This window comes from Phyllostomus discolor, unplaced genomic scaffold (genome assembly GCF_004126475.2).
Source record: "Phyllostomus discolor isolate MPI-MPIP mPhyDis1 unplaced genomic scaffold, mPhyDis1.pri.v3 mPhyDis1_scaffold_59, whole genome shotgun sequence".
NCBI lineage: Eukaryota > Metazoa > Chordata > Mammalia > Chiroptera > Phyllostomidae > Phyllostomus > Phyllostomus discolor.
The window spans coordinates 3,375-16,028 of record NW_023397544.1 but is presented as its reverse complement, the minus strand read 5'-3'; the positions used below and the strand labels follow the sequence as shown (position 1 = coordinate 16,028).

The following is a 12,654-nucleotide window of genomic DNA, read 5'->3' as shown; positions in this document are numbered from 1 at the left end:
ATATCTAAGAAAGGAAAAGTATGTTGACCACGTTAGCAAATCCTACCCATTTCAAGTGCTCGCAACAATTCCACGAGGGAAAAAAGAACACAGGAGCTCATAGTACAGTTTTCTTGAAGCCACAATTAAAGCCTAGTATTCTTTTTTCTACCGCGAGCTCCCTTGAAATGGGGGCAGAATTCGAGAATTGTTTGTCCCCAATTTGGTATGGCAGAGAAGGTCTGGTAGGGCTGATTAAAATGTATTTTGTTTGCCACTCAATACGTTGCATAACCTCTAGTATTATCCACATTCGGGCACACAGTGGGCATTTCATGTAAATTGTCCGCAGGGAGAATTCGCGTTTATGCTTATTAAGCAACCAGGGCCTTGGGTGAAAAAGAGATGGCATTAATACATTAAAATATAGCTCTTCAGTTAGTTTGGTCAAATTCAGTGGGCTCTGTCGCGTTTAGAATGGTGTTTTATTGGCATTGAAGAGTTAAGAAACTACCAGTAGTTGACTGTATCTATAGCTCTACAATTGTTATCTCTATCTTATTCTGACACCTGAGTTGTCTGTAATTATTGTTTTCATCATCATTCTCAAGATTTTTTAAAAGCCCCTGCATAATCACCCTGGTTAGTGTGGCTCGGTTGGAGTGTTGACCTCTATGCCAAGAAATTAGGGGTACTATTCCCATCAGGGCACATGCTTGTGTTGGGCCGGATCCCTGGTGGGGCACATGCCTGTGTTGCTGGTCCATCCCCAGTGGGTGTGTGTGTGTGAGAGACTATAGGATTATAGGCTTATAGCATCTTCCTATAGTGTCAGGTTTTCTCAAATATTTTTTTAGAGAAGAATTGAATGACTTAATTGGTAAGCTATTTAAAACATTTTATATTAAATAAACATTAATACAGGGTGCGGCAGAAATAACACCTGTGTGAGTATGGTTGGTACGGTGTAATAATTTATAGTTTTAATTTGAACATTTCACCTAAAATGTCATATGCTATGCTTGGGTGTGATATTGTTATGTTACAGAATTACATGCTTATGATTTTGTAATAAAAAGGGGCGTTATTTGTGCCAGGCCCTGAGTGTGTCTGTGTGTAGTTTTTTAATATGGAAGCTTCACGAATTTGTGTCATTCTTGTGCATGGGCCATGCTGATCTCTGTATTGTTCCAATTTTAGTATATATGTGCTGCCTAAGCTAGCACCTGATAATATTTATTATCCAGACATGAATAATCCACATGAATGTGGATTATTAACCATTGCCTAAGACAGGATATGTTCTTTTTGAAGTATTATGATTCTGAGAGGGCTCAGGAATCATGAGAAAGTTGAAGGGTATGTTGAAACACCACTTATTCTTGCTTGAGAGGGGAGACAGTCTTAGGAAGGTGGATTAGTGAAGACCATCATCACACTCCCACTATGTGGATCTCTTCGACTTCTTCAAATGTGTAAGTGTAGGAGGTGTCCCTGCATGAGCTTTTCCCTAGTTTGGTTCAAAATTAGAATTATTGTATGTGCAATTGATTTTTTCAAGTACGGGTGATCTTTTGTCACATATCTGAAAGAGCATATTTAGTACTTGTGCTTGAAACTTTGAACCGACCACCTATTTTTAACAATACATGGGCTGGATTTTTAAATACAGTTTTGCCAAATTTCATCTTTTTAGACTTGACCTTTCATCAAGGTAGTACCTTCATGACCTGCACTGGACATCACAGTGATGTCATTAGTTCCAAGCTCTTGAAGGAAAGAAGAAATTTATCTTGTCAGTCTTTGAATCTGTATATTGTCTTTACTTTTGTTTTATTTGAACAGCACCACTAACTATACTAGGAAAAGGATGCATAAATGAATCATCAAAAGGGGTGTGGGGTATGTAGGCAAGTGCAGTGATTGCTGGTAGTGCTCACACTAGACATACATCTCCTAAGATTTTGATAATATCCAGATATACAAAATATTGCTGCATGATAATTGTAGTTGGGAGAGTTTTTATTGCAGAAGTAAGAGGGTCAATGGAATGCATGATAAAAGACACCCTATCTTTACAGTGATTTGAATCTGAGGGTTAAGTGCCTGTTGATGCTATTAGCTTGTACTTGCCTGGCAGGAAAGGTACCATGATCAGGAAGGTGTTTTCCCAGGGTGAGACTCAGGTGTTGCACACTGGGAATGTTGGCTCCTGTGATTTCTCCAAGTGTCGAAAACTTGATTGCATAATTTGTGGTAGTGGGGACTGTGTGTACACTCTCTCTTGGTCAAATCTGCTAAAGGTAAGACTTTGGTGAGGTATTTCTTGGGGGAGGCTAGGTGTGTACATTCTTTGTTTGTTGTTTCTCCTTCCACTTTATAGCCAGTGAGTTTAGTATTTCCTCTAGTTCAGTAATTTCTCTAGCTTGACATCTCTTCTGTCTTATTCTTACATGTGTTTCTGTGGCTGACCTGTTTTCTTTTTTTCTATTCGGGCCCTGTACCCCTGTAGTAACATTAGGGCCCGCCTGGATAGTTGAGGGTAGTCTCCCCACCTCAAATCCTTAATCACATCTGCAAAATCTCTTTTGCATTAAGTGGTAACACAGTCACAGAGCTATTAAAATGATGTCACTAAAAGATACTTGGGGTATGCAAAAAAGTGCAGTGTCTTGTTTACATTGTACATACACATTTCTGATTTTTGCAAATATTGCAGTAACCCAAAATGTTATTGTTTGGCTTTTACTGTGATTTGGAGAAAACTTTTATTTTGTGATGGTCAAGGACTTGCATGAAGAGAGTGACCATATGTGTTGAGTGCTTGAGATCTGAGGGTGAGGTGCCAGGAGATGCCAGCAACTCATACTTACCTGTCAGGATATACCATGATCATGAAGGCGGTCACACATTGTACTCTGGGTGTACTGACTCCTGCAATTTCCCCAACTGTGGGAAACTTGACCGCATAAGTTGTGATAGTGGGGGGCTGAATTTCTGCTCTCCCCTGTTTTAGTCTATGTTCAACAATGGGTATGGCTTCCAGTGTGCATGTTGATTCACGTACACCAAACTTGTCTAAGAAAGTAGGGTGTGGTTATTCAGTTGACCAGTAGAGGGCTGACTTCACACTACTTATCTGCATCTGTTTTTGCACCTAATTGTTATGAAGATATACAGGAAGATATGTCTAGGGAAGATTGAGCAAAAGAATACACATAGGGCAAAGGGTAAAAGGGGGTGTGGAATTTAAGGAGGACTGTCTTAAGTTTGTTGACTAAGAGTGTTAAGTGATAAGTTATTTTGCAGAAGGCTGAGAGTTTTATAATTTATCACTTAGACTTTCCTGAACTGGGTAGTTATATTAGATGCGTTTTTCACTCCTATTCAGGTATGTCTCATTAGCTGTATTTTTAGATTTCCCCCCCAAATTAAATACTGAAGTACAATATAATCTGTGCTAGTGACAGTCTTTTGTGTTTTCTCCTAGACTTTGCTTTGTTTTTGTTTTCTCCCCAAAATAATTTTATTAGAGTTATACACATGATTTTATAAACACCATGTAGAAAGGCTCAGTCTGAAAAAAATAACCCCTGACCCATCTTTCTTACCCTGTCCCCTTCCCTCTCCCCAGAGTACTACTTTTAAAACTCTCTTAGTTGTTTCTTCCGAGTTACCTCAGTAAATAATATTCTGTGCCAGCACTTATACTAAGGATTTAGCTGAAATTCCCCACTGCAGTACCTTCCCTCCTCTATCCTTTTCTTATATTTATGGTACAATTTTTAGTTCTTCAGTTGACTCCCATAGTAACTTTAAGTTGTATACCTTTATTACTTGTTGACATCCCTCTTGGAAAAATGAGAATATTGGCAAGACTTTGGGGTTTAAAAGAAAGTGTTATAATTTTGCCCCTTCTACCCATAAAAAGAATTAATTTAATGATGTTGTAGACTATGTAGGGTGATAGAAGAAAGGGTGGGGAGAAATGCCAGTGGTAGTTTTTGTTGAGTCAATAAATTCAATTTAAAAAAAAGAAATGTGAATGATGGGAAAATGTAAAGTATTTACCACTTGTAAATAGTATTGACTTTTGACTTTTGTTTTTTAAGTGATTATTGGTGGTACATAGAAATACAATTGAGCCTTGGCTGGTGTGATTCAGTGGATTGAGTGCTAGCCAGTGACAAAAAAAGGTTGCTGGTTCAATTCCTGGTCAGGACACATGCCTGATTGGGGGGGTGTGAGAGGCAACAGATCGATGTTTCTCTCCCTCTCTTTTTCCCTCCCTTCCCCACTCTCTAAAAAGAAAATGTTTTTTAACAGAGAAATACAATTGATTTTTATATATTAATTTTGTATCCTGTGACTTTGCTAAATTCAGTTCTGAGTTTTAATAGGATGTTTTTGAAGATTTTATTTATTTATTTTTAGAGAGGGAAGGGAGGGAGAAAGAGAGAGAGAGAAACATCAATGTGCGGTTGCTGGGGGTTATGGCCTGCAACCCAGGCATGTACCCTTGCTGGGAATCGAACCTGGGACACTTTGGTTTGCAGCCCGTGCTCAATCCACTGAGCTATGCCAGCCAGGGCTGGCTGTTTTTGGGTAAATGCTTTAGAATTTGCTATGTAAACTGTCATCATATATGAATAAAGATAGTTTTACTTCTTTCTATCCAAACTTCAGCTTTTATTTATTTTCCTTGCTTTATGCTCTTGCTAGGATCTTCAGTACAATGTTGAATAAAAGTGGTTAAAGTAGTCATGCTTATTTTCATCCTAGTTTGGAAGAAAAGCATTCCATCTTTCACTATTAGGTATATTAATTGTAGGATTTTTATAATACCATTTATCAAGCTAAACATACTTTGCAAAGTTATTCTCATAAGTGGGTATTGAATTTTAATTATTTTTTCTGCATTTACTTAATTTGTTTATATGCAGAGTTGTAAGGATTGAGGTTTCTAATGATAAACCAACTGTGCATTCCTATATAAACTCCACTTGATTAGATGTATTACCCTTTTTGTATATTGCTAGATTTGGTTTGCAATTTTAATGAAATTTTGTGTCTACATCCATAAGGGAGAATAGTCTATAGTTTTCTTATATGATCTTTATCTGGCTTAGTATCAAAGTAATGCTGGTTCATGAAATAAATTGTCTCTTTTCCTTCAGTGCCCTTCTGGTGTTGCCATGGCCACCACCCCACTGCCCAGTGTTAGAACAAGTGGTTCCCAAAGTTTCCCTTCTGCCAAAGTGTCCTTGATGCAAAAGTCTGCATCTTTTTCTTTTTCCTTTTTTTTTTTTAAGAGAGAGAGGGGAAGGGAGGGAGAACGAGAGGGAGAGAAACATTGATATGTGAGAGATACAGTCTGTTGCCTCTCACATACCCTCAGCCAGGGACTTGCTTGGCCCACAACCCAGGCATGTGCCCTGACTAGGAACCGAACCAACGACCTTTTGATTTGCTGACTGGTGCTCAATCCACTGAGCAACACCAGCCAGGGCTAAGGTCTAAATCTTTGACCTGTGGCAGAAAAAGGCAAAAGTGGGTGAGTTCCCATTCTGTGGCTACATGGTGTCAGTGAATGTGAGCAGCTCTCCTCTGAAGCCCTGGAGGCTGCCTGTATTTGTGCCAACAAACACATGGTGGAAAGGTGTGGCCAAGATGGCTATCATATCTGACTGAGTATGGTTCTCGGCCTTCCATAGCAACCTCATCAACAAGATGCTGTCCTGTGCTGGGGCTTTAGGGTCTGGACATTTATGTGGGATTCCTTCAGAAAGCCCCAGGACATAGTGTCCAGGGTCTGCATTGGCCAAGTCACCATGTCCATGTGCACCAAACTGCAGAGCAAGGAGTATGTGATTGAGGTTCTATTCTGGGCCAAGTTCAAGTTCCCTGGTCAATAGAAAAGCCACATCTCTAGGGAGTACTGTACTTTACCAAATTTAATGAAGATGAATTTGAAGACACGGTGGCCAAGAAGCGGCTTATCCCAAATGGCTCTGGGGTCAAATACGTCCCTAATCATGGCCCCCTGGACAGATGGTGGGCCCCACACTCCTGAGGGCTTCAGAGTTGTTCCTTACTTGTGCCCACCAATAAATCCTATTTCCTGTTTAAAAAAGAAATTGGTAAATATTCCCTCCTCTTCTATTTCCTCAGAATTGTGTTAATTAGTTTTGAGCAGAAGTGTGACCTGATTGGACTTAGGCTTTAGCAGGATCCCTGGCTGCTATTGCTAATAGACTGAGGGGGCAAGGACTGAAGAAGGAAGGTCAGAGACTACTGCAAACTTCCAGGCAGGAGATGAGAGTGCCTTGTCCCTAAGGGGTAGCTCTGGAAGTTGTGAGGAGTCAGATTCTGGACATATTTTTAAGGAAAAAAACGAGAAGACTTGCTTGCTGAGGATTAAATGTAGGATATGAGAGGAAGGAAAGGAGGAAAAGATGATCCCTAAATTTGATCTATACTTTTAATACCTTTTTCACCTATGAAGTATACAATCCAGGGGGCTGTCCCTCTTGCTCCTCCTTTCCACCCACCCCCACTCACTCGGGGAAGCTGGGGTATCAACATATCAGGGTACTCATAATCACGAGGGACAGTGTGGTATTCTTCATGAAACTTCCCTTTATTCTTTTAAGCCTTTATATTATGAAAAACTTCTAATGTAAACTAAAATAGAAGACACTCCCGTTTAACCATACCCAGCTGCATAAAGTGATCAACTCAAGGCCAATCTTGTTTCACCTATACCTCTACACCCTAAATCCCCAATAGTGACTATTCTGAAATAAACCTCATGAGTGTTACAGTGTTTCAGCCACAATTATTTCAGTATGTATCTATGAAGACAAAGGCTCTATTTTTACTTGATATTTATAACCGCTTTACTGAGATATAATATACATGATAACATTCATCCATTATATAGTTTAATGGTTAATATATTTATACAATTGTCTAACCATCACCACAGTACAGTTTCAGAGCATTTTATGACAGGCCCCAAATTCCACCATTCCCATTTTCATTCATTCCTGGTACCCATTCCCCAACCCTAGCCATAGGCAACAACTGATCTAGTTTCTGTCTCTGTAGAGTTACCTGGTTTTGAAATTTCTTATAAAATGGAATCATATGGTTTATACTGTTTTGTGTCTGACTTCTTTCACATAGCATATTTTTTAGGTTCATCCATATTCCTGCATTTATCATTTTTTGTCCCTTCTTATTGTTAAATGGATATACCACGTACTGTCTATCCATCCTACTTTTTAAAAAATATTTTATTTATTTATTTTTAGAGAGACGGGAAGAGAGGGAGAAAGAGAGGAAGAGAGAGATTGATGTATGAGAGATACACCGACTGGCTACCTCTCACACAACCCCACGGGGGACCTGGACTGCAATCCAGGCATGTGCCCTGACTGTGAATCGAACCAGTGATCCTTCGGTTCACAGGCTGGCACTCAGTCCCCTGAGTCACTCCAGCCAGGGCATATCAGTCCTTCTCTTGATAGACACCTGAGTTATTTCTAGTTTTCAGTTTATTATAAATAATGCCTTTATGGACATTTGCATATGTAGACACATATCTTTTCATTTCTCTTGGCTAAATACATAATGAGAAAAATGGCCCAGTTATATGGTTAGTGCATATTTAACTTTTAAAGAAACTACTGGGGATGGGGAGATGGGTTAAAAATGTAAAGAGGAATAAAAGGTATAAACCTCCAATTATATTTAAAAAAATAAGTCACAGGGATATAATGTACAGCATAGGGAAATTAGTCAATATTATCATAATAACTTTGTATGGAGACCGGTGATTACTAAACTTATTATGCTGATCACATAATAAGGAATGTAAGTGTGGAATCACTATACTGTATACCTGAAGCTAATGTAATATTGTATGTCAACTATACTTTAATTAAAAATAAAGAAGAAACTGCCATACTTTTTCAAAGTGGCTTTACCATTTTGCATTGCCACCAGCAATGCATGAGGGTCCCAGTTTGTTCACATTGTTGCCAGCTTCTTTGAATTGTGGTCATTTTTTGGTAGGTGTATAGTGTAGTTTTAATTTTTCCAAGTATTCATGATATTAGCATCTTTTCCAGTGTTTATTGGCCATTCATATGTCATCTTTGATGAAATGTCTATTCAAATTTTTTTGTCTTAAGTTTTAATTGGGTTGTTTGTCTTATTATTGAGAAGGACTCTATTTGCTAATTGACTTATTCTTAAAATTGAATTTATTAGGGTGACATTGGTTAATAAAATTATGTAGGTTTCAGGTGTAGTATTCTGTAATACATTATCTGTATATTGTATTGTGTGTTTATCACCCCAAGTTTTGAGTTAGTTTTTGAATAAAGTGTGAGGTAGGGTCTCATTCAGTTGTCCCAACACTACTTTTGAAAAGACTATTCTTTCCTCCATTGAATTATTTTGTCACCCTTATTGAAAATTGTCAGTCAGTATAAGGGTTTGTTTTCTGGATTTTCTAGTTCTATCCCATTGATATCTGTTCTTATGCCAGTACTACACTGTTATTGCTGTTGTTCTGCAGTAAGTTTTGAAGTCTTGGAAGCATGAGCCCTCCAACTTCTTTTTTTTCTCTCTCTCTCTTTTTGCTATTTTGTTGGTATTTCCTTTTAAAAATGGCACAAGCCTAGGCACAAGGGAATTGTTTGGGGGCAGAGGGCAGGTACCATGGATATTGAACACAGAAGTGTATGAAGTTTCCAAGAGATGTTTGCTGAAGAACTTAAGAGTCTTTAGTTTCCTTGATTAGTGTGAAAATGTCCAAAGCGTTTTATTTACAGTGCTGTAGCCTCTAGTTCCCAAGCAAAGGTTACAGTTTTTTCTAGATAATCTAGACATGATGGGGAGAGGAGACAGCAAGGGGAAGTTACATCATGGGGCAAAGGATGTGGGTATGCAAATAAATGCAATGAATGCTCAGATCTTCAGGAATGCCAGGTATTCTGAAGATGTCAGAAAAAAAATTAGAAGCAATATTGAAGCTTCTGTTTCTTGAAATATCTAATGTTACTGAAGTGGGTCTTGTGGGTACTGGCTTTTGTAGTTACTGTGTATAAAAGCCTTGTACATGGAAGAGTCTGGAGGCTGACCAAAATACCAACAACTCATGCTTACTTGGTGTGGGAGATACCATGATCATGAAGGTGGTTCTTCCAGGTTAAGACTCACCCATTGCACTCGGGTGTGTTGACCCCTGCGATTTCCCCAAATGTAGGAAACTTGACTGTATAATTTGTGGTAGTGGGGACTGCATTTGCATTATCCCCTAATTACTTCTGTTCCAAGAGTAGTTGTCTTTCTTGATTGACGTGGCTTAGCGACTGAGTGCTGATTTGATAACCAGTTGTTAATCAAAAGGTTGCTGGTTTGATTCCCAGTTAGAGAACAAGCCTGTGTTTTGGGTCATGTTCCCAACAGGGAATGCACGAGAGCAACCACACATCCACAGGTTGATGTTTTTCTCCCCCTTTCTCCCTCCCTCCCTTCCCCTCTCTCTAAAAATAAATAAATAAGTAAAATCATTTTTAAAAAGAAAAGTGTAGTTGTCTTGCTGTTTTATACTTTGTCAGGTAACATGGCTTTTTAAAGTTATTTGGATTTTCACACAATGATTTGTTTCATTTTCATTTTCTTAAACCTTTTCCTATGTTATTTTTCAAATTTATTTAGACTACCTATTTTGGTAATCTTGTCCCCCTTTTTATTAGAATTTTTCCCTGTTTAGAGTAAATTCCATAAAGGCAGTTTTTAAAATTGATTTTAGAGAGAGAAAACATCAATTTGTTTTTCTACTTATTTATTCATTCATTGGTTGATTTTCTCATATGTGCTCTGACTGGGAATTGAACTGAAATCTTGGTGATATCTTGCCATGTCGGGAGGATGCTGTAACCAACTGAACTACCTGGGGAGAGCCCGTGTATGGTCTTAATTCTTTAAAGTTAAGACTATAGCTTCAAGGTTTCTGTTTAGATACTAGTTTTTAAAGCCTGCAAGAATTAATACAAAAACCCATAGAATTGGGGATGAAATGAGGAATGGTTACTTTTAAAATCAGAACTTTTTATCCCCAAAACCTGTGTTCCTGTTTGGCTTGTTTTCCTCTCTTTTAAATTTGAGGATGAGGAACTATGAAATCAGCTGCCTGGGACTTATGACGTGGATATGTACCTGAAATGCTATGTGAGTCAAAAGCCTTTTAAAGAATTTTATTAAATTTTCATTTTGTGATTTATTTCAGAGAGAGAGGGGAAAGGGGAGAGAGCAAGAGAAACATTGATTTGTTGTTCCATTTATTTTTGTACTCATTGGTTGATTCTTGCGTGTGCCCTGACCAAGGATCAAACCCGCAGCCTTCGCTTATCAGGATGATGCTCCAACCAACTGAACTACCTGGCCAGAGCAGGGCCCAGTGATTCTTAATCTTCAGAGTGTAAGAATTACCTGGAGGCAAATCCAGTATTGGGGGCAGGAAACGGGCTACTGGAGGGTGGCTAGGCCTCCATGAAGGCAAATCCAGTGGAAATTGGAGCTGTCAGAACCACCACCATGACTATGGGCAAGAGCAGCAAGATGCTACAGCACATCGACTACACAATGAGGTGCATCCTGCAAGATTGTCATATCATCTTGTGCACCTTCAAGGCTTTCAACAAGCATGTGAATTTGATACTCTGTGATTGTGATGAATTCAGGAAGATCATGCCAAAGAACTCAAAGCAATTAGAAAGAGAAGGGAAGTGAGCCCTCCGTCTGGTGCTGCTTAGAGGGGAGAACCTAGTCTCAGTGACAGTAAAGGGACTTCCTCAAATATACTGGTATTTCCAGAGTGGCAGTTGCTGGAGTTGCTGGGGCCCAGGGATCAGCAGGGCTGCTGGCAGAGGAATCCCAGCTGTTGTTCCCATGCCCCAGCACCCTGCAGGACATGCTGGGCCAGTTCGTGGGGTTTGTAGGCCATCCCAACATGTGATGAGCCCACAAAGAAGAGGCACTATTGCAGCTGCTGCAGCTGCTGCCACAACTAGTATTGCAGAGGGCCCAACACAGTACCACCAAGCTGTGGGTGTCCTCCCCTACCTATGAACCAGTGGGTAATCCATATAGGCAGTGATGGGCCCACCTCCTGGTATGAGGCCTCCCATGGGTACTTCCTGGATGAGGAACTACAATGGGCTTGCCCCTCCCCCAGGAATGCAAGATCTTTGATCCTTGGCCACAGAGTTATGAAAGTAGCTCCATAGCCCTGGCTGGTGTAGCTCAGTGGATTGGGGGACAGCCTTTGAATTAAAAGGTTGTTGGTTGTCGGTTCAGTTCCTGGTCAGGGCACATACCTGGGTTTCAGGCCAGGTCCCCGGTTGAGGGCATGCAAGAGACAACGGATCAATGCATCTCTCACACCTCAATGTTTCTTTCCCTCTCTTTCTCCCTTCCTTCCCTTGTCGCTAAAAAGTAGAAGGTACTTAAAAACAGTAGCTGTGTCACAGGTGTGCACAGGTAACCAGGTTCTTAGTGATCGGGACAAAGAATTGAACCGAACACCCAGAGTTCATAGAAGAGAACATGGGAGCAGGCCAACTCCAAGCAGAGATTGACCTCATGGGCTGGAGGGACTTTATGCTTATAGAGCGGATCCTTCTTGGCTAGTTGTGGTGGGCTTTTACTGAGTATATACAAGTAGTTGCATTACTTTAAAGCTACTGCGCATGTGGTTTCCCATGATTCTCCCCTATTAGCCACCAGGGAAGAGGGTCCCACAATGCTAGGGAATTAATCCCCGTTTCTCCTGGGGTCCCCCTGTACTAGGTTCACCTTTTTCTAAGCCAGAGAATTACAGCTCTCCGTGCTAGAGATTGGTGAAAAAGAAAAGAGTTATTTATTCAAGTTATACAAACTAAAAGTAATGACTTAATGTCTTTGTTAAAATCCCAAAGTCCCTTGAAACACCCACAAACACATAGTCCTTCCTTCCCCCCTTTGCCCAGTCTGGGGTACCGTATCTCAGGAGAAGAAATAGAAGTCCATGGCTTAGGCAGCTCCTGGTTTTTTTTAGTAATTTGTGCTCAGCTGGCAGTCCTTCTTTAGTTTTCAGTACCACTGGTTGTGTTGCCAGGATCGCCAGCTAAAGCCGCGTGGTGATTTTTCCTATGGCTGCAGGGGGGGGGGCGGGGGGGGGGGATCCCTCTTTCTGGGAGAGCGACAGCGGCAGCGGCGTCAGCAGCAGCACCGGCGTCAGCAGCAGCACCGAGAGGGCTACCGCGGAGCTCATTGTGTCCTGGCCAGAGCAGGTGGCTGCAAGGTTAGCTGAGCCCGAGAGAGGTGAGAGCGCGGGCGCAGCTTGTGGAGGCCTGGCGGTGGCTGCGGCGGCCGGGCAGTGACCCGGTGCTCCCGAGTCACTTACTGGTGGCCCCTTCTCTCGGCCTCGGCTGCAGAGCTGGCTGGGGCTCGGAGCCGGGTGGTAGAGGAGCTGCAGGCGGCTGCATCCCGGACGGTGTCTGCACGGCTGCGGGAGTCCCCTCTCTGCTGAAGCCGCATGGTTCTCTCTTCAATGGCCGCCAAGTCTGGGTTTTTAAATCCCGCGCCAATCTTCTTCTGCAGCCCTATTTCCGACTCCTC

General features: G+C 41.0%; 3 non-coding genes and 3 pseudogenes across 3 annotated transcripts; 5 read left to right on the top strand and 1 right to left on the bottom strand.

Annotated features, from left to right (window-relative positions):
• Window positions 1-1,101: 1,101 nt before the first annotated feature.
• On the bottom strand, window positions 1,102-1,205 carry LOC114490412. Its single transcript, XR_003683955.1, has one exon. It is a non-coding gene; the product is annotated as a U6 spliceosomal RNA (small nuclear RNA).
• Window positions 1,206-2,104: 899 nt separating this feature from the next.
• Window positions 2,105-2,265, top strand: LOC114490410. Its single transcript, XR_003683954.1, has one exon. It is a non-coding gene; the product is annotated as a U1 spliceosomal RNA (small nuclear RNA).
• Window positions 2,130-6,063, top strand: LOC114490405 (annotated as a pseudogene).
• Window positions 2,845-2,989, top strand: LOC114490411 (annotated as a pseudogene).
• Window positions 6,064-9,148: 3,085 nt separating the features above from the next.
• Window positions 9,149-9,309, top strand: LOC114490409. Its single transcript, XR_003683953.1, has one exon. It is a non-coding gene; the product is annotated as a U1 spliceosomal RNA (small nuclear RNA).
• Window positions 9,310-10,555: 1,246 nt separating this feature from the next.
• On the top strand, window positions 10,556-11,247 carry LOC114490408 (annotated as a pseudogene).
• The last annotated feature ends 1,407 nt before the right edge of the window (window positions 11,248-12,654 follow it).